This window comes from Oryctolagus cuniculus, unplaced genomic scaffold (assembly GCF_051225735.1).
Source record: "Oryctolagus cuniculus isolate XC-2025 breed Fujian yellow rabbit unplaced genomic scaffold, ASM5122573v1 ptg000044l, whole genome shotgun sequence".
NCBI lineage: Eukaryota > Metazoa > Chordata > Mammalia > Lagomorpha > Leporidae > Oryctolagus > Oryctolagus cuniculus.
Genome location: NW_028301709.1, coordinates 250,843 through 277,115, shown reverse-complemented (window position 1 = coordinate 277,115; position 26,273 = coordinate 250,843). Strand labels below are relative to the sequence as shown.

At 41.5% G+C, this 26,273-nt stretch overlaps 1 long non-coding RNA gene across 1 annotated transcript in view; it reads left to right on the top strand.

Annotated features, from left to right (window-relative positions):
- Positions 1-2,536: 2,536 nt before the first annotated feature.
- Positions 2,537-26,273, top strand: part of LOC149119046 (uncharacterized) — a 32,761-nt gene continuing 9,024 nt past the window's right edge. Inside the window, exons 1-2 of the long non-coding RNA XR_016228849.1 lie at positions 2,537-2,660; positions 3,563-3,664. This is a non-coding gene — a long non-coding RNA (uncharacterized LOC149119046). The remainder of the gene's footprint in view (positions 2,661-3,562; positions 3,665-26,273) is intronic.

Genomic DNA, 26,273 nt, shown 5'->3' with positions numbered 1-26,273 from the left:
TTTGTGGCCATCTGGAAGTGAGCCAGCAGATGGAAGATAGAGATCTCTCTCTCTATTCCTTTTACCTAAGCATACATTACATACATAAATGAAGATGCATCAATATAGCAACTTGTTGAGGAAAAGTCTTCTGATTATTGCAGGTTTTGTTTCAATGCAGAAAAATATTCAGACACAAAAATTATAAACTGATTTATATTTATATTTCTCAACCACATACTTTTCAGAAAAAATTGTCTGCCACTCAGCATCAGGTATGAGTGTGAAAGCATTCATTAAAAAATCAAGTAATTTTACTAAGCACAAAAACCTCTAGTATAGACTGCATATAAACCAGTGGCTTCCATGGGTATACACAGATTGATTTTTGTTAATTTACAGGGATCACTGCACTTCCCTGGCATGGAGCTGTCTGAAGAGTTTAAACACTGATGGGTGTGGCATTATTTCTGATATTTGCTTATTATCCAGAGTGCATTTATTCAATATCTATCATGAACTCCACACTCTATAAATCTATTTCAAATATGTAGATATTTAATGGTACTTACACATTTACAAACTGAGCTAATCCTCCTAACTTCTCTCTGGAATAGCTATGCCTTTGACATTGCCTTTTTTCACACATATGGAAATGCATAATATGCTTCTGTATGGTACTTCAGAATTTATAAAAGGCTTTTCAGGTTAGATTTACATAACATCATGTGAAAGTGGCCAAAGGACACAGTCTTCTCATTACAGAGGGGAGAGGTATGAAGTGACTCTCTGAACAGTTACTGAGATTCTATCAGTCAGGTTCAGAATCTTATTAGGTATCAGATACACATCTAGATTTGTTTCCCTACTGTCTCTGTCAGAATTCCCAGCCTATGAGTGAACTTCAGTCTGAATGAATGCTAATATTCAAGGTTCTAAGTGAAAAAATTACTGAGGTTTGTATTGGTGAGGAAAGCATGTGTCTAAATGTTACTTGTATTTAATAATAAGTATTGAATCATATGAAACTGAATATAAGATTATGCAAATTTTTAAGATGAAGAGCATATATTTAAAACCACATTCTTACATTTTGCAAATGTGTTGAAACACCTTACTGCAGCATGCGTTTGGCATAGTGGTAAAGCCTTCCACATCCCAGTCAGAATGCCCAGGCCTCAAGCCCTAGCCCTGCTTCTGCTTCTGGCTTCCTGCTAACAGAACCCTGGGAGGCAGCAGCTGATGGCTCAAGTACTTGAGTCCCTGCCACCTGTGTGGGAGACCCACACTGAGTTCCTGGCTTCAGCCTGACCCAGCTCTGGTTGGTGCAGACATTTGAGGAATGAGCAGTAAATGGAAGGGCTCTCTCTGCCTTGCAAATAAACAAAAATAACTATACAGACCTTTTCTTAAGGTGTCTTGTTCACATCTAAATGATTTCCCTTTTCACAGTAAAATGCCTAACTGTCCTCTTTAGTAACAATGCATGTTTTGCTCTCCATGTCCACTCCTGAGCTCCAAGTACTGGCAGCTCACCCTAGCATGCTGACTGGTTCCAATGTTCAAGTACTCATCTCCCATTCTCTTTTGGTGGGTCTACCGGAAAGAAAGGAGAGTATCTACAGTAATTAATATCTTACTGTGGCTCTTGGTGTCCACCTGCAGGCCTGAAGGATGACCACCTGAATACACACTGTGAAGTTCTGGACGTAGTTTTCAAACTTCAGTCACTTTGCAGCTGAGGGACTCTGTCCTCGTCAATCACTTGAAAGCCTGCAGGAGTAGGGAGAAGCTGTGTTTGAAGAATTCACAAATACAGTGCATTGAAGCCAACCACTACCACCCCCACCACACCCCTACTTCAGGGTTCTGGCAAATCCCAAACCAGGAGTTTGGGACCAGCAGTGGTTCAGGAGGTGACCTCGACTACTTACTCTGAACAGCTCCAAAGTGTCTGGTGCACCCAGCGGGAGCTCAGCACCTCGAACTCCCACCCTCCTGCCCTTGCCACCAGGATGCCCAGCTCCCAGAGCCTCCAGGAGGCCTGCAGCAGACCCGCAGGTCCAGGTGCACTGGGATGTGCATCCAGAACTAACCCAAAATACAGGCCCAGCTTAAGTGTCACCTCCCCACAAAGTCACTGTCACCTACTCCCTCCCGGAAGGCTGCAGGCCAGCACCCGGCGATGGGAGTCATGGCATTTGGGGTTCACCCGCTCTCCCTCGAAGGAAGATGCCCCCGTGAGAACCCCGCTCCACCTGCGGCAGGGCTGGGGGAGGAAAGGCCAAGCCAGCCTCCACCCTAGGACTGCAGCCTGGGAAAGTCCAGGGCCCCAGTGCCCTTGCCAGGCATAGGGTCTCTCTAAGTGTACTCTGAGCCAGGGCCTCAGCCATCAGCAGCTCTCTTGCTTCCAGAATCTGCTGCAGGGCAGTTCAGGCTCAGTCCAGCAGGGGGCCACAGGACAATCGTTGCTGCCCTGAGGCAGGACCAGTGCTGCCAGACCCGCCCCATGCTAGGCTGGCTATAAAGTTGGTGGACATTGGTGGGCAGCTGGTATTTGCAGTGTGTGCGCATGACATGGGTGGTGTTAGGTTCTTGGCCGTCCCGTTTCGTGCCTTGGGGCTAAAATGCCGGCGGTGGCCCCTGAGTCAGGAGGGGCAGGAGAAGAAGAGACAGACCTGGTGAGTGCGACTGCCCACCTCTCCTGCCAGCCCTGCTGGCTGAGGCTTGCAGCACGTGCTGCACTTGGGGAAGCAATGAAGGCCAAGTCTCATCAGGAAAACCAAGTGTGTGGTGCTGATTTACTCACTGACACAGCATCTGTGTGGTCTGCATGGGCAGACAGGGGGAAGGGTTTGGTAGAAGGGTGCTGGAGGTGCACTGGGCCTTTGTGCTGCTGCCTGCTGTAGGCATCCAGGGCAGCAGAGTCCTGCGGGGTCCCTAGAGATCCTGGCCATGCTGTGCCTTCCATCATCCACCCTCCTGTACTGATGCTGGGGACAGTGCTTCTGCAGTTCATATCTCATTGGAATCCATGGTCATTTTCTCATGATGGGCTGATCTCACACAGTGACAATCATGGAACAAATCACTGTTCTGTGGCATCTGCCTCCCAGGAGCATTGCAGGTGGACGGGGGAAACGGGTGACTGGTGGCACCTCCTGTGCATGGTCTCTGTCCCATCCTGGACCGAAGGTGGAAAGGGAAGGAGAGGAGCTGGCTCAAAGCAGTCCCGCTGCGGGTTCCATCAGGTGCAAAATGTCTCCCGATTGCGGTTAACCTTGCAGAGAAACTGTCTCCTTTTGTGGGCAAGAGACAGCATCTGCTTTATTAGCTGTGCAGTGTATTGATAATTAAAATTTGGGTATCCCTATCTGTAGTCCTCACAGCGTAGTTACATTCTGAGGAACTGATGAAACTGCTCAGTACTTCGGGGCTGAGTGTAATATTAGGTGGGCAAGCCTGTTGTTGGCTTTTGGTTTATAGCTATTGGGCAACTTTATTTGGTAAAAATGCATTCAGGCTCAGTAGTGTATTCAAGGATGACCACTTAGTGAATTGTCTTTTTTTTTTTTTTTGGAAGAATAAGAGTATTGAAGACTGGGTTGAGCTACCTATGGCAAAACTCCACCATTCCTGGGAAGGCCACAATTGGCAAGAAAAGCAGGTAGCAAGCTTTCATCAAGTAAGTTGAGATTCCTGTGTTTGCAATCTGAAGAGCTCACTGCTGAGCTGGGAGGGGAACTGCTCTGAGCACAACTCATTAGAGAACTGCTCTTGCAGACCTTCCCCGAAGGAAGCACTGTTGTGGTCAGAAGCATTCCAGGAGCTGCTGGCCAGCAATTGTGAATTAGGCTTGAATTGAATCCATTGCAAATATCACAAGAGTGCAGAAAGGCTGTGTCCTCAAATGAGCAGCTCACCAAGGAGAATTTGACTTAACCTAGAAGGTCTGTTTATCTCCGCTTATTTCTCAACATATTCACACCAGGTGGGGAAGATAAATCAGCCTTAAGCTCTGTAATGGCAGTGCTCTTGGTTGAGGCTGAGGATGCTTTTCATTGCATGCAGTGTTTGCAAGAGACTTAGTTCCCTGAGGATTTATGCCTCTCCTGTAAATACATTTTTGGCACTAAAACAAACTGAAGTATTTCTGTTTTAGTAGTATGGAACCAACTTAAGTATTTTGCCTACAGGCATCTTTGTCTTTAAAGAGCTAAATCCGCAGGATTACAGGATTGAGTAAAAAGAAGAGAATAGCTAATCCTAGTACTAGAAAAGCACAAGGGAATGTTTGATCATTAGCTTCCTCATATTCCTCATGTTTCTTTTTATTTTTCTGCCTGCTCTTCCCTACCTACAGATGGTCTGGCTGTATTGGAAGCTTTTTTAAAAACTGAATTCTGTGAAGAAAATATAGGCTACTGGCTAGCTTGTGAAAACTTCCAAAAAAATCCACCCACCCCAGAAGCTATCCTTATATGCAAGAAAAATATATACACTCTTCTTAGAAAAAGGCCCAAAAGAGGTTAGACACAATTCCTCATTTCAGCATAAAGTGTACACTCTTGACATCAAGAAGCAACAAAAGAAGTAAAGACATAAGACTAAAGCAAGGGCCAGGGAATCTGAAAAGCTTCCTCTCCTGATGCCCTGTCTTTCAAATAAGTCTCCCCAGACCTGGCAGGTGGAGCTCATCACACATTACAGCTTCTGATTTTCACTTTCAAAGAGCAGAGTCCCCTTCTCTAACAAAGGACAATGAGTGATCTTTGTTTCAGATGAACATGCTTTCAAAACAAAACTCTTATTATCCAAAATATAAGAGAAGCTATGACTCCCAGCTTTACAACTGCCTGGAAAAGGGTGTATTGCTTGATGGAGAATAACTTTCTGAAGTTGTATTTTTTTGCAAGGCAGAGTTACAGAGAGAAAAAGAGAGGGAAAGACAGCGGTCCATCTGCTGGCTCACTCCCTAAATGGCCACAATGGCCAGGGCTGGGCCAGGCTGAAGCCAGCAGCTTCCTCCAGGTCTCCCATGTGGGGGCAGAGGACCAAGCGCTTGGGCCATTCTCTGCTGCTTTACCCAGCAAGGAGTTGTGGAAGAAGTAGAGCAGCTGGGAGTCAAACCGGCATCCATGTGGGTTGTTAGTGCTGCAGGCAGCAGTGTAACTTGCTATGCCACAACACCAGCCCCCAGAAAGAACTCTTATCCCTGGTCTTTCTTTTGAGTCAGAATGCTCCCAGACTTGTGTTGAAAACCACAGATCACCACAGAACCCCATGAGAAGAAAAAGGAGCCCCAGAGTAGAGGACATGTTCTGTTTCCTAAGGCAGAAGTTTTTGACTGCCAGAGATGAACATTCAATTCAGCCTGGGTGTTTGGGAAATATACCTCGCAACTGGGGATTCCAGTTCAGGTAGTAAATCAGGAAGCTGGTGACTGTCCAGGAGATGCCTGTATGAGAACAGCTTCCACCACCGTGAAGACACAGGCAGGAAATACGTGGTCTGAGTGGGGTGGGTCTCACTGGAAAAGCAGGACTCTGAGATGGAAGATAATGCAATGGAATGCTGTTGTTCCAGACTCACTTAAAATCAATAGGTCTGGGATTCTGTAGCCTTAGCTACCTAGCTATACATCTTTCCTTAAATCCATCCATATTACCACATGGTTTTAATTCTAGGTTTTAAGTCCAAACTAATGTAACATGTTTATTATGTAGAATCATCCATTCTATTGTTGTGTATTGCTGAAGCTGAAGTGATGTTTGAATTGTTAAATGGTATATAAAATAGTGAGTGCTCATGTGTAGAAAACCACAGTGGCTGTTCCAAGTGCCAAACACTCTTGAAGGCAGTTAAGCTTTGAAGTGGTCTTCGAATATTTGAATACATTTATTTTGATAACTAATGTCATTGAATACTCAGAGTCCAGGTGTGAGTTGATTTGATTTTGGTAACTGGAAATATGACCAACATAAGATCTTTGTAGTAGAGAAGAAGCATGCATTACTGAATCTGTGCAGGGAGAACTGACAGCCCCCAGAGCTGAGATGAGGGTGGCAAGGAAGATGCTCTTTTCTAAACCTAAGTCACAGCACATCTTTAGAACGACCCAGGGTTAAAATTACTAACAGAATCTTTAATTAAACATTAAGGTCTTTGATGAGAATAGAACATTGACCTAAATCCCTTCTTGAGGATTAAGAACCAGCTAAATAGGAGGCTGCGGTGGTGACCTCGAAGGGGTTGGAGCCTGGGGTCAGGGGTCGTGGGTCCCAATGTCTGGTCCAGAATCATCACGGGCTCCCTGGGTCATGGGCCGGCACCATGGCTCGGGGCTCCAGAGGTCGGGGGAAGCCTGCTGGGCCCCTTCTTGCTTCCTTCTTTGGGCAGAAGTCAGGCATCACAAAGTGACCTAAAGTGACCAGTTTGGTGCCGAAATCCCTGAGGCACCACTGGAGCCCGGGGCCAGGCCTGCAGGCAGGGCAGAAGCAGAGGGGAGAAACCGGGACCTGGGGGCCAAGGCTTCAGGTGTTTCTGTTGGCCCCCAGGCACCCACGGGGCCTCAGCCTCTCTCACAACAGAAACGTGCATGCACCTCAGACAATTTTTACCCCTAATTCCACTTTAAAGAAAGGTTCATCGAGGACGGACTCATGGCATGGGGGTGCAACCACAGCCTGCATGGCCCACATCATGGGCACCAGTTCCATTCCCTGACGCCCTACTTCCTCTCCAACTCCAGCCAACGAGTGCAGTGGTGATGGACAGGTGCTTGGACCCCACACGACATGGAGATGGGAGGGGGCTCATGGGCCTTCAGCCTCACCCAAACACTGGGGAATCAAACCAGCAGATCGAAGACCCCTGTCTCTATGCCTTTCAAATAAATCTCTTAAAATAAATAAAAAAGAAATGCAAATAAAAAGAACCAGCTAAATAGACATGAACTGTATGGAGACAAACACCAATATTACATTACTCAACTCTCCACTGCTCCAATGAACAAAGAAGACAAATAAGAGGGATATAGGCCTCCCCTTTTTTGTTATCCTTCCCTTGGTTCCAACTAGCATGGGCTTCCAGAAAATGCACAAGGAATCCATTCTCTTCTATGGTCAATACATGATCTCAGAATTTCCCTTATTCTTTGCCTAACAGATTTTGATTATGTTACTCTAGGTAAAGGGAAGGCAACAAAACTGCCCTTTTCCCCCATTTTAAAAATCTATTATTTATTTGAAAGGCAGAGTTATAGAGAAGGGGTAGAGACAGATCTTCCATCTGCTGGTTCACTTCCCAAATTGGCCTCAGCTGAGCCAATCTAAAGCCAGGCGCTTCTGCCAGGCCTCCCACATGAATGCAGTGGTTCGAGCACTTGGGCCACCTTCTGATGCTTTCCCAGGCACATTAGCAGGGAGCTAGATTGGAAGTGGAGCAGCTGGGAGTTGAATCAGCACCCATATGGAATGCTGGCACAGCAGGCCATGGCTTTACCCACTGTGTTGGTACCGTGTGTGTGTGTGTATGTGTGTGTGTGTATTTATGCATGTATTTTTATTTCAAAGACTCATTTATTTATTTGAAAGGCAAGGTTAGAGAGGGAGAGACATAAGAAGAGAGATCTTTCAACCTCTGTTTCACTCCCCAAATGTCCACAACAGCAGAGGCTGGGCCAAGCCAAAGCCTTGAGGCTGAACAGCAGATAATCTTTAGTTATTAATTTAAAATGAATAGGCTGTAGATGGTGCTGTGGCATATAAGGTAAAGCCACCACCTGCAGTGCTGGCATTCCCTATGGGCACTAGTTCATGTCTCAGCTGCTCTGCTTCTAATCTAGCTCCCTGCTAATGTGCCTGGGAAAGCAGCAGGAGGTGGCCCAAATACTTGGGTGCCTGAATCCATGTGAGAGAGCTGGAAGAAGCACCTGGCTTTGGATTAGCCCAGCTCCAGCTGCTTGCAGCCACGTGTGGATTAAAACAGCAGACAGATCATCTCTATTTATGTGTCACTCTCTATAATGCTGTCTTTCAAATAAATAAATAAATAAATCTTTAAAAAAGGTTTATTAATGTATGCTATAATCCAATCCAGGAACAGTAAGAGAAGCATTAAATATTGCTACCTATATTTTTATTTTTTAATATTTTTAAACTTTTATTTAGTGAATATAATTTTCCAAAGTACAGTGTATGGATTACAAAGGCTTCCCCCCATAACTCCCCTCCCACCAGCACCCCGCCCATCTCCCACTCCCTCTCCCATTCCATTTACATCAAGATTCTTTTTCAATCATCTTTATACAAAGAAGATCGATTTAGTTTATATTAAGTTTTCATCAGTTTGCAGCACACAGAACATAAAGTGTAAAATACTGTTTGAGTACTAGTTATAGCATTACTTCACATTGGACAACACATTAAGGACAGAGATCCCACAAAAGGAGTAAGCACACAGTGATTCCTGTTGTTGACTGAACAATCTGACACTCTTGTTTATGGCATCAGAAATCTCCCTGGGCTCTAGTCATGAGTTGCCAAGGCTATGGAAGCCTCTTGAGTTCACTGACTTCCATCTTATTTAGACAAGGTCATAGTCAAAGTGGAAGTTCTCTCCTCCCTTCAGAGAAAGGTACCTCCTTCTTTGATGGCCCGTTCTTTCTACTGGGATCTCACTCACAGAGATCTTTTATTTAGGTCCTTTTTTTTCTTTTTTGCCAGAGTGGCTTTCCATACCTAAAATACTCTCATGGGCTCTTCAGCTAGATCTGAGTGCCTTAAGGGCTGATTCTGAGGCCAGAGTGCTGTTTAGGACATCTGCCATTCTACAAGACTGCTGTGTATCGCACTTCCCATGCTACCTATATTTTATATAGTCTAAGTATTGTATAAACTAAAATATACAACACTAGGAGTATGCTATCAGTAATTACACTGCCAATCTCAGTGATTATAAATAAGAATTTTAGCAACTATACTGATTCTGAACAGTGATTCAATGTTTCTGTTTTTAAATTTAAAAATGCCCATGAACTTGAATGTTTCTGTGTAGCTCCTCATAGAACTACAAGCCTTAGAAGTTCTATGCTGTTTAGCATTTCATCTTCAGTGCCAACTTGATTATTACACTGCCAGTTTATAAAACACTTCACAGTCATGTGAGCCTAACCATAAGATAGGACTGTGTAGAATAAATCCTTTAACTATAAAGACAATCTTATCTCACAAGGGAGGAAGATCCAGAGGGGTCAAATGACTTGCTAATGTCACTTAGCTCTGTTGGCACAGAAACAAGGAAAGCTCTCAGCTTCCTGCCACCTCCCCTTACACCACCTGCCTCAACTAGATGAGCCTGTAATTTTAAGGACACTCAGGCACCATGAGTTTAAATGAATTTTTCAAGGTTACATGACAAGTACCAAAGCCAGAAATAAAAATTATTGCTTCCATCTTTCTCTTCCTTGTCCACAATGGATGTCCGATGTACAGTTATGCATTATTCTAATATCACAACCAAGAAGCATTATTTTTCCCCAATTTAACAATGAAACTCTTTTTTTCCATTGAGGAAGTTATTTTAATGGATGATACAAACATACTTTTTTTGTTTTTTAATTGGAGATGCAAAGAAATGAACAAGTAGACAGAGAAGTAGTATTCACCCTCTAGTTCACTGCTGAAATGTCCCCAGTGGCCAGGGCTGTCCCAGGAGTAGGGAACCCAATCATCTGAGCCATTTCTTGCTAGCTCCCAGGGTCTACATTATCAGGAATTTGGAGGCAGGTACTGGAACCAGGAATCAAACCAAGAAACTCCAATATGAGACATAGGCATTTGAACCACAAGGCTACACCCTGGCTTCCAGACTTGTTTTTTCACCAGTCCTCTGAAAAGGAAAGTTAATTACAACCTGAAATCCAAGACTCTGGAGTGCTCAGGTGTGTGCTTCTATGCAAGTTGATGCATTAGAGTTACATATGTTGCCCAAGAGTCTGCAGTTTAGAGAGAACAGAAGAGTGAAACATGTGTCAGAGGATGTCAACATTGGAGAGGTGGCTGTGCTCTAGTCAGAGGCTGAGGAGGACAAGTCCACAGGGAGCAGCAGCTTGATTTAGTCACAAGGAAACCGGCTGTTTCTGGATTCATCCACCCCTCCCAGCTGACTGGCTGTGGAATTCTGATTGAATTCACCTGAAAATCCCACTCCCACTCGATTTGGAGGGAATTAATATCTGTCCCCTAAGTAAAAGGGTTCCATTTCTTTTTCCAAACCACAAAAACTCATGTTGGTTGCGTTGCCTGTAAATTTCTAAGCATGAAACACCAATTTTTTTTTTTATTTCATAATAGCTACTCTGTCTGAACTCTTGTTTGTATTGCATCAGAATACAAAATTTTGGGAGGAAGAAGGCAAAACCAACTCAGACCCAGAAAACATTTAGAAAATTGCTGCTTAAGTACCAAAATTAGCAGAGGCACACAAAACAGTGACAGAAAGCCAGAATTGGAGCAAGCCAACAGCTATGCCCTGATTCAAAAAGACGATTCCTGCTGTACCCTGAACTCCTTATTCCAGCCTCCAAACCAAAGCTAACATCATAAAATTCATTACAAACCATGATAAATAAGAAAACTGTGAAAAAAGCCAAAGAAATGCAAGAGTCCTTAGTGATATTGGGCTTGATTTAGTCACAAGGAAACCGGCTGTTTCTGGATACATCCACCCCTCCCAGCTGACTTGCTGTGGAATTCTGATTGAATATTCCTGAAAATCACAGTCAAACTCGATTTGGAGGGAATTAATATCTGTCCCCACAGCAAATTGGTTCCATTTCATTTTCCAAAACACAAAAATTCATCTTAGTCATCCTGCCTTTAGATTTCTAAGCCTGAAAAGCCAATTTATTGTGTTTTTTTTTTTTTTATTTCATAATGGATCCTCTGTCTAACTTCTTGTTTGTACTGCGTCAGAATACAAAATTTGGGATGGAAGAAGGCAAAAGAAACTCAGACCAAGAAAACATTTAGAAAATTGCTGCTCAAAACCAAAAATTGGCTGAGGCAACCAAAACAATGACAGCAAGCCAGAATTGGAGCAAGCCAACATCTGTGCCCTGAATGAAAAAGACCATTCCTCCCGTGCCCTGGGCTCCATATTCCAGTCTGAAAACTAAAGCTCACATCAGAAAATTCATTACAAATCATGATAAATAAGACAAATGTGAAAAAAGCCAAAGAAATGCAAGAGTCCTTTGTGATATTAGGCTTGATTTAGTCCCATGTAAACTGGCTGTTTCTGGATTCATCCACCCCTCCCAGCTGAATGGCTGTGGAATTCTGATTGAATTCACCTGAAAATCGCACTCACACCTGATTTGGTGGGAATTAATATCTGGTGGTGGTTCTGCGGACTGTGGCTTTAACCCACCGTGCGATAGCACTGGCCCCTGTAAGTGGTTTTCTTAATTATTCCCAGCTTTCTGTCTGTTTTGTTTTTAGATTTATAATAATTTATTAATGAAAATGGATGTAGGAAGGTAAATTTTATTCTCAGGGAATATATAGAAACAAGATGTATGATGAATTTGTCATGACTATCAATCATTGCATTTATCCAAGAAAAGGCAATGTCATGTCTCATTTTCTGTTGCCATAGCAAAATATATATTTGTTATATGATTTCAATTGAAGTCAAGGACAATATTCTAAATTTTGGGGTCATAATGTCCAACACATTCTTTAGTGTTATACAGATGATGTAGTGGGCAGTGTTTTAGTTCCACCCTGGAAATAAACACTTAGCATTCTGCAAGAGAATTACTTACCTAGGGCTAAACCACAAATCAGTGACATTTATTATTTTTTTTGACAGGCAGAGTGGACAGTGAGAGAGAGAGAGACAGAGAGAAAGGTCTTCCTTTGCCGTTGGTTCACCCTCCAATGGCCACCATGGCTGGTGCACTGCAGCCGGCCCACTGTGCTGATCTGATGGCAGGAACCAGGTACTTATCCTGGTCTCCCATGGGGTGCAGGGCCCAAGGACTTGGGCCATCCTCCACTGCACTCCCTGGTCACAGCAGAGAGCTGGCCTGGAAGAGGGGCAACTGGGACAGAATCTGGCAACCTGACTGGGACTAGAATGAAGTGTGCCAGCGCCACAAGGCGGAGGATTAGCCTAGTGAGCCACGGAGCTGGCTGCATTTATTTTTTTAATTGTTAGAGTAATGCAGTCCTTAATAGTTTGAGGAGATGAACTTGATTCCCAGCTAGAGTAAGAACACAGTGGGGAAAATAATCTACTGCATGTTCTTTCAGGTTTTAAGATTGTATTTAACAATTTATTTATTTATTTAAAAGAGTTACACAGAGAGAGGAGAGGCAGAGAGAAAGAGACAGAGGAGAGATCTTTCATTCAACATTTCACTCTCCAATTGGCTGCACTGGCCGGTCTGCACCCATCTAAAGCCAGGAGGTTTTTCTGGGTCTCCCACACAGCTACAAAGGCCCAAATCCGTGGGCCTTCTTCTACTGCTTTCCCAGGTCATAGCAGAGAGCTGGATCAAAATTAGAGCAGCTGGGTCTTGAAACGGTGCCCATATGGGATGCTGGTGCTTTAGGCCAGGGCATTAACCCACTGTGCCACAGTGCCAGCCCCAAGGTTTATTTATTAACTTATTTGAAAGGCAGAGTAATAGAGATAGGGAGAGATGGGTAGTGAGAAAGAGATATCTTCCATCTGCTGGTTCATTCAACAAATGGCCACAATGGTTGGCCAGGCCAAAGCCAGGAGTCTGGAACTCTATCTGGGTCTCCCATATTTGTGGAATTGGCCCAAATACTCAGGCCATCTTTCACTGCTCTTTCAGCCACTTTAGCAGGGAACTCAATTGGAAGTGGAGCACTAAGGACTCAAATTGTCTGTCCACATGGGATGCCTGAATTGCAGGTGGAGACTTACCTGCTGTACCACAATGCTGGTGCCTACTGCAGGTTCTCAAAGCTCTCTGTATTTCCCTCAGTCACAAATGCAGATTACAGTACAGAATTTCTCAGGTTCTGTTCTTGGGTAAATAACTCCATAGCTTTTACTTTAATTTGTTATCATGTTATTTCAGTTCTTTAAATGTTTATGAGTAGAATAATTATAGAAAAAGCAAAAGCTACTTTCTATTCTTTCTTGAATCTCCTCCCTTACTTAAAATATTTATGAGCCTGATAGAGAAAGAAATTGATGGAGTGAGAGAAAGCTAGAAAGCTCCCATGCACTTCTTCACTGCCTAAATAAAAATATCAAGCAGAGGTGGGGCACAACTGAAGCCAAGAGTCAGGAATGGAATCTAGGCCTCCCTCTTGGTTGGCATCACCATTGCTTCCCCTGGTCTGCATTAGCTGGGAGCTGGAAACTGGAGCTGGCACTGAAATCCAACTTTGGAAATTTGATGCAGAGAGAGAGTATCTGAGCTGGCATCATAAACACTAAGTTAAATGCCTACTGTCTCTTTTAAAAATTTTTTTCTCTGCCATAATTGCATTGACTGTGTACAGTGTTTTTCTGGAAATTCTTCGCTGTTCAATCCCTTCATAACTTCCCTGATGGTTTCTTGTCTTTTTTCCTGAATACTTCTACATTCTTCTGAACACTGCTCATTCCAGAGTGACTCTTGTCCCCCTTTCAGCCTACTGTGCAATTGCCCTTGACATAGTCTGGCCTTTGTGAACAGAAATTCCTGTTTCCCTCCAGCTTGGACAATTTTCACAGCCTTTATACCATAGGTTTGATCCCCTGTTGAATGCTTCTGTGTGGCTGCCCAAATGCTCACAAATCTGAAATGAAATGGCATTCTTGCTTCTTCATCCATACCCATGTAGAAGATATACAACTGCCATTGTTTGTTAGGTGACAGAGTTGACATGTTGACCAGGAGTGTTCTGTCACAGGGGATGATAGCATTTGAAGACCTGGCTGTGTACTTTACCTGGGAGGAATGGCAGAACATGAACCAAGCTCAGAAAATCCTGTACAGGGATGTGATGCTGGAGACCTACAGCAGCCTGTTCTCCCTGGGTGAGTGACACTCATCACATGCCCAATGGTAACATTTTCTTGCTATTTGACAACTAAGTGAGCACTATTCATAAAGTTGAATGAGGGACAGGTATAGAATTTGAGTCCATGAAGAATCTGAATATCTACCACCTGGGAAGGATTTCACATTGGAACATTTGTTGCATAGCTCCTGGACCAAGCTGTACTCCTTTCATTAACCCAAGATAGTGATTTCACAAAGTCTATATTGTTTCCATTAGTAGGGCACTGCAGGACCAAACCTGACTTGATCTTCAAGTTGGAGCAAGGAGCAGAGCCATGGATGGGGGAAGAATGCCTACATCAGAGCCTTCCATATCAGTGTGTACATAACGGGCAGGGAGGCCAAAGCAGAAGCAGTGCAACAGATATTGACTGGTGTTCTTTCCACGAGTTTTTCCCAAGTCTTACTCCTGAAGACAGCTGGTCCTGTGATTCAGACACAGACATTCTACAGTATCTATGGAGATCAGTATCTCTGGTAAAGGCAAAGGAAATGAAGTTTTCTGTGAAAATCAACAAACCTCCAGAAACTCAAATTATCATAGAGGAGTGTTTATAGAAAGAAACAAGAGGAGGTAACCAGGGCTGACGTCTTCACAATGAGTTAGAAATCAATTTTCAATAATTGAGCAGACTCTGGGTTGCAGGAATAAATTATTTCAACTGGTGGGAATGTATAGCCAAGGTGGTATATTGGAACTTTCTGTAACTGTTGTAGTTCTAAGAAGATTAGGATGTCAGGTTTCCTTAGAAATATGGGGAAACTATAATAGTGCAGATAAAACAGAGATTTTCATTAGAAAAATCCCACAAATGCTGTTTGCCTGGGAAGACAGAACACAAGACAACCACATATTCAAATCTTGTCCCATGAATGTGATCCTGCTTAGAGTATAGACACATTTCACTCTTTACCTTCAAGGAAATGATCTAGTAAAACTTCCCCATATTTATGGTTGAAATATCACAGAAGTACAAAACCCACAATTTTTTAAAAATGAATTGAAAAAGGGGCTGGCGCCGTGGCTCACATGGTTAATCCTCCCCCTGCAGCACCAGCATCCCATATGGGCCCCAGGTTCTAGTCCTGGTTGCTCCTCTTCCAGTCCAGCTCTCTGCTGTGGCCCGGGAGGGCAGTGGAGGATGGCCCAAATGCTTGGGCCCCTGCACCTACAATGGAGATAAGGAGGAAGCACCTGGCTCCTGGATTTGGATTGGCATAGATCCAAATGTATTTGCCATTTGAGGGGTGAGCCAATGGAAGGAAGATCTTTGTCTCTGTCTCTCACAGTCTAACTCTCACAAATAAAGAAATAAAAATACATTAAAAAATGAACTGAAGAAGTGGCAGGGAAAAATTGGTTTCTAGATTACAGGTGAATATATTTATCAAATATTAGTCCATTCTGTGAAGCCTTATTCATTTTTGTGAAAGTAGAAAGTGAGAGAGAAACAGTGAGGAATAGATTTTCTATTAACTCTCTCCCCAAATACTATCAACAGTTATGACTAATCTGAAGCCAGAAGCCTGGAATTTCACCTACTCATCTCTATCACAGGGTCCCAAGCACATGAACCATTATCTGCTGCTTTCCAGTATCTATTATCTCAGAGCTGTATTGGAAGCAGAGTAGCCTCGGCTTAAACTGGCACTGTTTTGAGATACAGGCATCCCAAGAAGTGACTTAAGACATCTTACCACAAAAACCATTCAATCATACTTGGAAAAAATTCTGGTAGTAAACAGGATCATGGATGAACATTGGAAAATCTATGGATACAATTTAATATATTAATGTATAATGGAGAAAACCTGTATATTCATAAATATGTATCTTCTAATCATTTTTTGAAAATCTTATGATGGAATGAGGATATAAGCCTGAGCCATTCTCCCTCATTGCCCAAAGTAGATAAACTTTGGAATGTATTCCTTGCCCTTGAAACTCAATTGGGTCTCACAGCCTATTGCCTTCATACCCCACCCTGCATTATTTTCCAGGTTCCTAAGGCCCCCACCCAGTTCCTGGAATTCCCCTCCACTGCTGCCCCCTACCCTCATGCCCAGCCTTAGCCCTCCTCAAAAAGGTCTGGCCCCTGGGAATTGGGGCCTTCATGCTCCATCTTGTACAGACAGGCAGTTGGTCACCCACCTCTGTAGATTAATTTTCTCTGAATAAATTCTGTCTGGCTGTAAATTCATACACTTTCTCCTCTATTCTACAACTCTTTTCCTAACATTTTGGTGCCCTGTGTGAGGAGGCACAAATGCAGAACTTTTCCTAACATCTTATCCCTCTTAAATACAAGTAACTTCATTCCTTTTACACGAGTATGCTAGAAGAAACAATTATATTTGATGTAGTGACATCATTTTTTTCCTCACTTCAGTTGCCATGAAACTGGATGAACTGATTAAGACCAACCAGAACAGTCTGGAGAAAAATCTGAATCAGGATGTTATGACTAACATGAATTCAGAAAAACACTTAATTTAAGTATAAGCCATATTCCAAAACTGAGCATCAAAAAGAGAAACTATTCAGGAATAAAACCTGAAGAATGCAGTATATGTCACAATATGTGTCCCCATTGTGGGCCTGATCAACTACAAGCTGGAGAGAAATTTTGTGCTACTAAGGTACCTGGGAACACTCTCCAGTTCTGTGAACCTCTTAATCAACAGCACAATATTCAGACCATGGAGCAGGCACTTGAACAAATTGGACAAGGGAAAGTCTTCAAAAGCAAGAATATATTCTGTGAATCTGAGAAGCTTTTTATGGTAGAAACCTGTAATAAGTCAATTGCCACTATTGGCAAGACAACTCAAATAGTACAAGATTTCCATAAGAATTCTAACCTCAGTATACATCAACAAAGTCCCAAAAGAGAGAACGTTTATAAGTATATTGGGCCTGTGGAACCTGTTATTTACCAATCACATGTTAGACTGAATCATAGACCAAATATAGGGAAGAAATCCTATGCATGTAAACCTTGTGGGAAGTCATTCAGTATTAAATTCTGCCATACCCTCCATCACAGCACTCATATAAGTGGAAAACCCTCATGTGTGTAATGATTGTGGAGAAACCACTCACCAGAAGTCAGATCTCATTAGACATCAGAGAATTCACACAGGGTTGAAATCTTATAAATGTAATGACTGTGGGAAGTTCTTTGGCCAGAAGAAACACCTCATAAATCATCAGAGAATTCACACAGGTGAGAAACCTTATGAATGTAATGACTGTGGAAAATCCTTTGGCCAGAAGGCAAACCTCCTAAATCATCAGAGAATTCACACAGGGGAGAAACCTTATGAGTGTAATCATTGTGGAAAAGCTTTTGGCCAGAAATCAACACTCACAAATCATCAGAGAAGTCACACAGGGGAGAAACCTTATGAATGCAATGACTGTGGAAAAACCTTGGGCCAGAAGTCAAACCTCATAAATCATCAGAGAAGTCACACAGGGGATAAGCGTTTATGAGTGCAATGACTATGTAAAACTCTTTGGCCAGAAGCCACACCTCATAAATCATCAGATAATTCACACAGGGGATATGCCTTATGAATGCAATGACTGTGGAAAAGCCTTTGGCCAGAAGGCAAACCTCAGAAAGCATCAGAGAATTCACACAGGGGAGAAAGCTTATGAATGCAATGACTGTGGAAAAACCTTAGGCCAGAATTCAAACCTCAGAAAGCATCAGAGAATTCACACAGAAGACAAGCATTATGAATGCAATGCCTGCGGAAAAAGCTTTGGCCAGAAATCACAACTCAAAATGCATCAGAGAAGTCACACAGGGGAGAAACCTTATGAATGCAATCATTGTGGAAATGCCTTTGCTGAGAAGTCAAAGCTCACAAAGCATCAGACAATTTGTACTGGGGGAAACCTTATGAGTGCAATGACTGTGGAAAAACCTTTGCTGAGAAGTCAAACCTCAGAAAGTATCAGAGCCTTCACACCATGGAGAAAGCTTATAAAGGAAATGACTGTGGAAATGCCTTTGGTCCCATCCTTGCATACCAAGGATAAATCCCACTTGGTCTGGGTGGATGATCTTTCTGATGCATTGTTGGATTCAATTGGCCAGAATTCTGTTGCAGATCTTTGCATGTATGTTCATCAGGGAAGTTGGTCTATAATTACTTTCTTTGTTGCACTTTTTTCAGGTTTAGGAATGAAGGTGATGCTGGCTTCATAGAAAGAATTTGGGAGAATCGCCTCTCTCTCAATTGTTTTGAATAACTTGAGAAGAATTGCAGTTAGTGCTTTAAATGTCTGTTAGAATTCAGCAGTGAAGCCATCCAGTCCTGGGGTTTTCTTGGCGGTGAGGGTCTTTATTACTGATATCATTTCCATCCGGTTATGTGTGTGTTTACGTTTTCTATATCTTTGTTGCTCAATTTAGGTAGGTTTTATGGATCGAAGGATGGTGGAAAGCCTCTTTGCTCTACTTCATAACTCATAAGATATCAGAGAATCCACACAAGGAATTTTCTACATGACCTTTTTGTGCAAGTTATATCTCATGAAATATTAGAGAATTCACCAAGGGGAGAAATGCATGAATGTAATACATGTGAATAAGCCTTTGTGGTGCAAATCAGACCTCATCAAACATAAAAGAATTCTCATGGGGAGCAATTTTATGAATGTAATGACTCAGAGCCTTTTACCATAATTCAGCCCTCATTGTACATCATCAAATTCATATAGGGAAAAACTCCTTTGAAAGTAAAATCCCTTTAATTAGAAGCCATACCTCATACGACAACAGGGAATTCACGTGGGAGAGAAACCTTATGGGTGTAATGAGTGTTGGAAAGCTCTGCCCAAATCTCTCCTTATATCAGAATGCACAACATATATATCTAATGAATGAAATAAATGTGAGAAAGTCATTTCACATAGGTAATGCCTCATAATCCATCATGGAATTTGAACAAGGGAGAGACCTTAACAATATAATGAATGTGGAAGAGCTTTTCTCCAAAATTCATGTAAGTATTGTGACAAAACCTTTTGCTGGAAATCACATCCTATCCAACAGAGACTCATGTAAAGGAGAAAGCTTATAAATATTATTAGTGTGAAAAGGTTGTTTGTCAGAAGTCAATGGTACATCAGAGAATTGACACAGGTGGTTTCTTAGGAGTATACTGATTGTATAAAAACATTTTCTTTGTTTCAGGCTTGTATAGATACAGAATTCACAAAAGGTGGTACTCTTTGCATGCTGTAAATACGATAAAACCTTTAGCCAGAAATTAGACATCAACAGACTTCAGAGAATTCATAAGGAACAAAAGTCTATGCAATGAATTTGGAAAATGTATTTCTGCTATAAATCAGTCTTCAATTCCCATGAATAGACTCACAAATGAGAAAACATGCATGCATAGAAAAGTTTTGTACCATAAATTATCTCTAGATGGTAAACTAATAACTCACACAAAAGAATAATCATGAGTGTAATGGAATTGGGAATCGCTTTGCTATAAGGCAGATTTCCAGAAAGCTTAGCAAGATTACAGAAAAGTCTCTGAAAATGTAACATGTCTGAAAGATTTGTTGGCATCACAAACTGGAGGATAGCTCAAGTGCATGTGTTTTTGTGACCTGGCATCCAAATTGATATCTCTTTTTCTTTGATGAATTCCTTGTTTATTTATTTAACAGATATAGAGACAAAGGATTCGTGTCCATTGATTTACTACTATATGCCCACAATTGCCATGGTAAGGTCTATGGCAAAAACTGAGTGCTGGGGTCTGTGAATCTGATTCATCACTGATAACATTGAAGACATTGGTTCCTGGTTCTTATGCTGCTATGCATGGAAATGTTTCTCTAATTTCATTTTCAAATAGTTCATTGTTAATATAAAGAAATGCTTCTAATTTTTAAAATTTCATTGAAATAATTTGTGATTAATGTGTCCTAGTCATGCATTATTACAGGGTGTAGTGCAATATTTGCACACATTTATGCAGTAAAAAGTGATCAAGCTAAGCAACTACAGTTTTATTAATTTTTTAAAGAGTTATTTATTTGAAAGACAGAGTTACAGAGAGAAGTAGCAGCAGAGAGAGAGAGAGGTCTTCCTCTGCTGGTTCACTCCCCAGGTGGCCGCAATGGCCGGAGCTCTGCCAATCTGATGCCAGGAACCAGGAGCTTCTTCCAGATCTCCCACTTGGGTGCAGGGACCCAAGGACTTGGGCCATCTTCTACTGCTTTCCCAGGCCATAGCAGAGAGTTGGATCAGAAGAGGAGCAGCCAGGACTAGAACTGGTACCCACAGGGGATGCTGGTGCTTCAGGCCAGGGCGTTAGCCCACTGTGCCATAATGCTGGCCCCCAAGCAACTACAGTTTCTAATTCTTCTCCATGATTTGAGACTACCAGCTCCTCTCTTTCAGTTCTTTACACAGAACCTAATATGGTTGAATGTAGTCATCTCATTATATTATGGGACACCAGAAGTTCTTTCTGCCTCTTTGTATTTTGTTACCTATTATCCAATCCCCCTCTATCCCTAGCTGCTTCCCTTCTCAGCCTCTAGTAATCACAGTTCTGTGTTCAGATCCATTATTTTCTTTCACTTCCACATGTGACAAGGACCAGGTGACATTTGTGTTCCTGCTTCTGGCTTATTTCAATTAATTTAATAATATTTTGTTCTTTTTTGTATCTAAATGAAGTTCCCCTGTCCATTTTTTTCATTGATGGATAGCTAGATTGGTTTCAAATCCTGGCTGCAGTGAACTGTGTTATAGTGGCTGTGTTATGGGAAAATTGCTGTATCTTTGATATGCTCTTCTCCTTTCCTTCTAATAAAATTTCCTTATTATATATAGCCAAGAGCAAGATAACTCTCACATGGTAGGTCAATTTTTATCTTATTTTAAATTTTTGTTATTTATTTGAAAGAGTTACAATAGAGATAGGGACACAGAGAGGTCCTCCATTAGCTGGTTCGCTCTACAGATGACTACAAAGGCCAGAGTTATGCCATTCTGAAACCTGGAGACAGGAGCTTCCTCTGGGTCTCCCACATGGGTGCATGGGCCCAAGGACTTGGGCCATCTTCTACTGCTATCCCAGGAGATAGCAGAGAGCTGTATTGGAAGAAGAGCAGCTGGAACTAGAACTGGCACCCAAATGGGATGCTGGCCCCTCAGGCGCTGCACAACAGCGCCGGCCCAATTTTTATCCTTTTTAAGGAATGGCCATACTGTTCTGCATAACATCTGTACTAACTTGTGTTTTCACCCACCATATATGACGGTTTTCTTTTCCCATGTGCTCTCTAGCATTTGTTATTTTTTATCAGTTTGGCATCAAGATGATATAGTATTGTTCATGTTTTTGTGTATTTTGAAATCAGTTAATTTGTTTATTAAATCTTTGTTTATTTGAAAAGTGGATTTAGAGAGAGGGGGAAAGACAGAGATAGCTTTCATCTGCTGGCTCACACCCCAGAGAGTTTCAACAGTTGAGCCTGGGGCATGCTGAAGTCAGGAGCTTCATCCAAGTCTCCCACATCAGTGGCAAGGACCCAAGTCCTTCGTCCATCTTCTGCTGGTTTCCCAGGTGTTTAGCAGTGAGCTAAATTGGAAGTGGAGATTCCTAAGCTCAAAGTGGAACTCACATGATATGCTGGCCTCACAGATTGCAGCTTACCCCACTTAGCCACAATGCCAGCCCCTCTATCAATTTAATTCCTCAAAAATAGGTCAGTAATGTTGGCATCTATCTCATTTTGTTTTTTCTCTGTTATTATTCAACTTATTGATGTCTTATTTTTGTTCACATTATTCCTCTCAATTGCTCTACCTGAGGTGAGTAGGGCTGCTGTGTTGCTTGAATGCAGTGTATGCTTTAGATTACTCATTTAATGAGTGCATGTCATTCACATAGCACTTCACCGAAATTCTACTATGTCCCAAATCCTCTTCTAGGCACAGAATTCAGACCACTTTTCTCTTAGGCCTAGATCTTGCCTTTAATATACTATTTGGAATTTAGTAGCTCATGAAATCTGCAGACTGCATAAATGAATGAATATTTTGAGGGCTGTGTTTTTGTGGAGGAACTTCATAGGAGACCGAAGGAATAAAATAAATCTAAAGTATCCACAGCATACAGAATGTATACTATTTTACAAGTCACAGAGAAGAGGAAGAAGAAGGAAAGTAGTGAGACTAGAAAGTTTGTGGCAAGACTAACAGGCACTGGTCAAGAATTTAATAAGCCCATTAGGAAAGCAGTAAGGTTTCTTTGTCTCCCCGTAGACTCTGCTCTCCAGAGGTGAACAGGGTCCTCTAAACCCACTTGCTGCACACACAAACACCTGAGTGTTGTATTCTCCCACAGGTGTTGGAGACTGATATGGTGTTCTGATTTATATTTACATAATGGCTAGTGACATCGGGCATATTCACATGTTTTGACCATTTACATTTCTTCTGAGAAATGTCTATTCAGATCCTTGCCTGTTTCTTCACTGTATTTTTTGGAGTTTTTCCAATTCATGTAAATGTTCTGGAAATCTGTAAACATTCAGAGTTTTAATTTTTCCTGCCATCTGTTCATTGTATCTACACTTTGATGTTTACTTTGTTGTGAAGAAGTATCTTAGTTGGATATACTCAGATGTCTCTGTTTTTATTTTTGTGACTATTGCTATTGGAATCTTACCGAAAAGCTATTGTGTGTTGACAATATTTAGAGTTTCCCTATGCTTACTTGGGTTTGGGTCTTATGATTAGATTTTTCATTCACTGTGAGTTCACTTTCACATAGTGTAAGTGATGTTGGAGTTTATTTTCAGGCTTCTACATTTGGATCATCAAGTTCCTCTGCACCACTTGTGAAAGAGATTCTTCTTTCTCCAGTTCATTTTAGTTCCTTTGTTAAATATGAGTTGCTGGTAGAAATTTGGGTTTATTTCTATGCTACCTAGTCTTTTCCATTGAACTATGTGTCTGTTATTATATCAGTGCTAACACTTCTTCTTTTTGTGTTTTTTTTTTTTTTGCAGTTTATTTATTTATTTGAAAGGCAGGGTCACAGAGAGGTAGAGGCAGAGAGAGAGAGAGGTCTTCCATCCACTGGTTTACTCCCCAAATGGCCACAATGGCCAGAGCTCCGTTGATCTGAATCCAAGTGTCAGGAGCTTCTTCCAGGTCTCTATGCAGGTGCAGGGGCCCAAAGACTTTGGCCATTTTCTACTTTTTTCTCAGGCTATACCAGAGAGGGGTATAAGAAGTGGAGCAGCTGGGAAACATACTGGCACCCATATGAGATGCCGGCACTGCAGACGGTGACTTTACCTGCTTTGTCATAGTGCTGACCCCTGTAATATGTCTTAAAATATGGTGTGATGTCTCCAGCTTTTTTTTTGTTTTATAACATTTCTTTAGATGTTAAGCATCTCTCATGTTTCTATATGAATTTTAGCATCATTTTTTCTAGCTCTGAGAACATCGTTGGTATGTTGATTGGAATTGCATTGAATTTGCAAATTGCTTTTGGTAGTATGGACATTTTGATATTATTCTTCCCATTCACAAACACAAGTTTTCTGTGAGACTGTCAAAAAGCCTTGACAATAATTGGACTTTATTACACAAAAATTACCACTTTTTGGGATCATTTAAATCCATATATTTGCACTAATATTTGATAAATAATGAAAGACTTTCTCTGAGCATTTTAGTAGGAGAAATTAAAATATTTATTTTATCAATTTCTTCAAATATTGTTTAGATGTGATATTCAAATATTGTTTAGAGCCATTGTCTGTATTCCCTCTAAATTACGATCTTTCTGCTTTTTGCCTGTTAAACTTGTCCCTTGATTCAACACCCTTTTTTAACGTAATGTAAATGGAAAATGTCATATCATAAGCTAAAAAAAAATGACAAAGAAGGAAAAAGAAGGGAGGGAGGTTGAGTATATAATTATGTTCTCTTAATTTTTTCTATAAACCGTGCTGAATCTTTTAAAAGCTAATGAAAATTAAAACTCTAAATTGGACCATTATGACTAATATTTAAAAGAAGTGATTAAAAACTGTAGATGTCTTCAATTTTGATTATCATTCTTATTTAGAATATCTGAAAGAAATCCGGCTTCTCACTTAAAATATACCAGTGTTTTAGAATTCAGTATTAAATGACTTTGTTTAAAAGTGTTATTTAATCTATTGCTTTAAGTGGTAATACTATGGCCATTGTAAAACAAAATCCTTATCATTTTTCATAAAACAGAAAGGGCCTTTAAAACATCATCACTAAAAATATTAAGAGACCTAAAATATAACATTCTTAAAACCCAAGTGATACCATTCAAAATTTTCAAATATGCAGGGATAGTTCGTGTCAAGTAACTAAATAATTGTGAAGTGTATATATGGAATAGCTTCTATAAATTCTTTTGGCAAGGGCTGGCACTGTGGCATAGTGGGTGAGGCTGCCACCTGCAGTGCTGGTATTCCATAGGGGCATCAGTTCAAGACCTGGCTGCTCCACTTCCTATCCAGCTCTCTGCTACGGCCTGGGAAAGCACTATAAAATGGTCCAAATCCTTGGGCCCCTGCACCTGCATAGGAGACCAGGAAGAGGCTCCTGGCTCCTGCCTTCCAGTTGGCACAGCTCCAGCCATGGAGGCCAACTGTGGAGTGAACCAGTGAATGGAAGACCACTCTCTCTGCCTCTCCTTCTCTCTCTGTGTAATTCTGATTTTCAAATAATATAAATAAATCTTTAAAAAATTCTTTTGGCAAATAGATGAAGCTACTTGTTATACATTTCAAATAAATAGCAAACATACTAGAAAAATATATTGAATAAAATTTAAGCAACTCATAGCTATACACAGAAATTTCTCACCATAACAACATAGCAACCACTAAATTTCCAAACTTAATTTTCCACAACTTAGAATCTTTAACTCCAGAAGGAGTACAAAATTGACAGAACAGTGGCCTATGTATTAGGATACCTAATGCTAATACAGAATTATCCCTGCTACAACTTACCTATGTGACCTTGAACAATTCACTTTACTTCTCTGGGCCTTGGCATTTAGCATCCTCATGTGATAAAGAAGGCTTGGATAAGATCAGTTGTACCCTATCTTGAGACTTCAACGATCTCTCAGTTTCCGAACAGGCACCTTAGGGGAAAGTAAACCTTTAGATCAAAGCTTACATTTTTAAATCTAAATATATTTTAAACTGTTTCTACAACTAGTACAAAACAACACATTCAAATGTGTACCATGCCACTTTTCAATATTTGGGAATAATTAATGCATCATTTTAGAGCATTGTCTTGAGGCCAGTGCTGTGGTGTAGCCAGTAAAGCCACTGCATGCAGTGGGGGCATCCCATATGGAGGCTGGTTCAAGTCCCAGCTGCTCCACTTTCCATCCAGCTCTCTGCTATAGCCTGGGAGAGCAGTAGGAAGTTGGCCCAAGTCCTTGGGCCCCTGAATCTGCATGGGAGACCCTGAAGAGATCCTGGCTCCTGGCTTCAGATTGGCATATCTCTGACCTTTTAGGCCATCTGGGGAGTGAACCAGCAGATGGAGGACCTCTCTCTCTCTCTTCCTCTTGTTCACTATCTGTGTAACTCTGACTTCCAAATAAATAAATAAATAAATAAATAAATCCTTTAAAAAATCAAAAGAATATTGTCTGGCACACAGTGAACCACTAAGTACAAGATATTATTAGTAATATTAGATTAAAATGTTGAAATAAACTAGGCAATAAGCCTTAAGATGCAAATTAATACCAAGAAATATAATCTCAAATTTCTGTGTTCAACAAGGTAGTCTCTTTTTCACTACTAACTTTATACTGAGTAAGATATTTTGATATTTTGTTAAAAGTAAATTTATCGGAGGCCAGCACCATGGCTCACTTGGTTAATTCTCCGCCTGTAGTGTGGGTATCCCATATGGGCAAAGTGTTCTAGTCCTGGTTGCTCCTCTTTCAGTCCAGCTCTCTGCTATGGCCCAGGAAGGCAGTGGAGGATGGCCCAAGTGCTTGGGCCCTGCACCCAGATGGGAGACCAGGAGAAAGCACCTGACTCCTGGCTTTGGATGGGCACAGCTCCAACTGTGGCAGCCATTTGGGGAGTGAACCAACGGAAGGAAGACCTTTCTGTCTT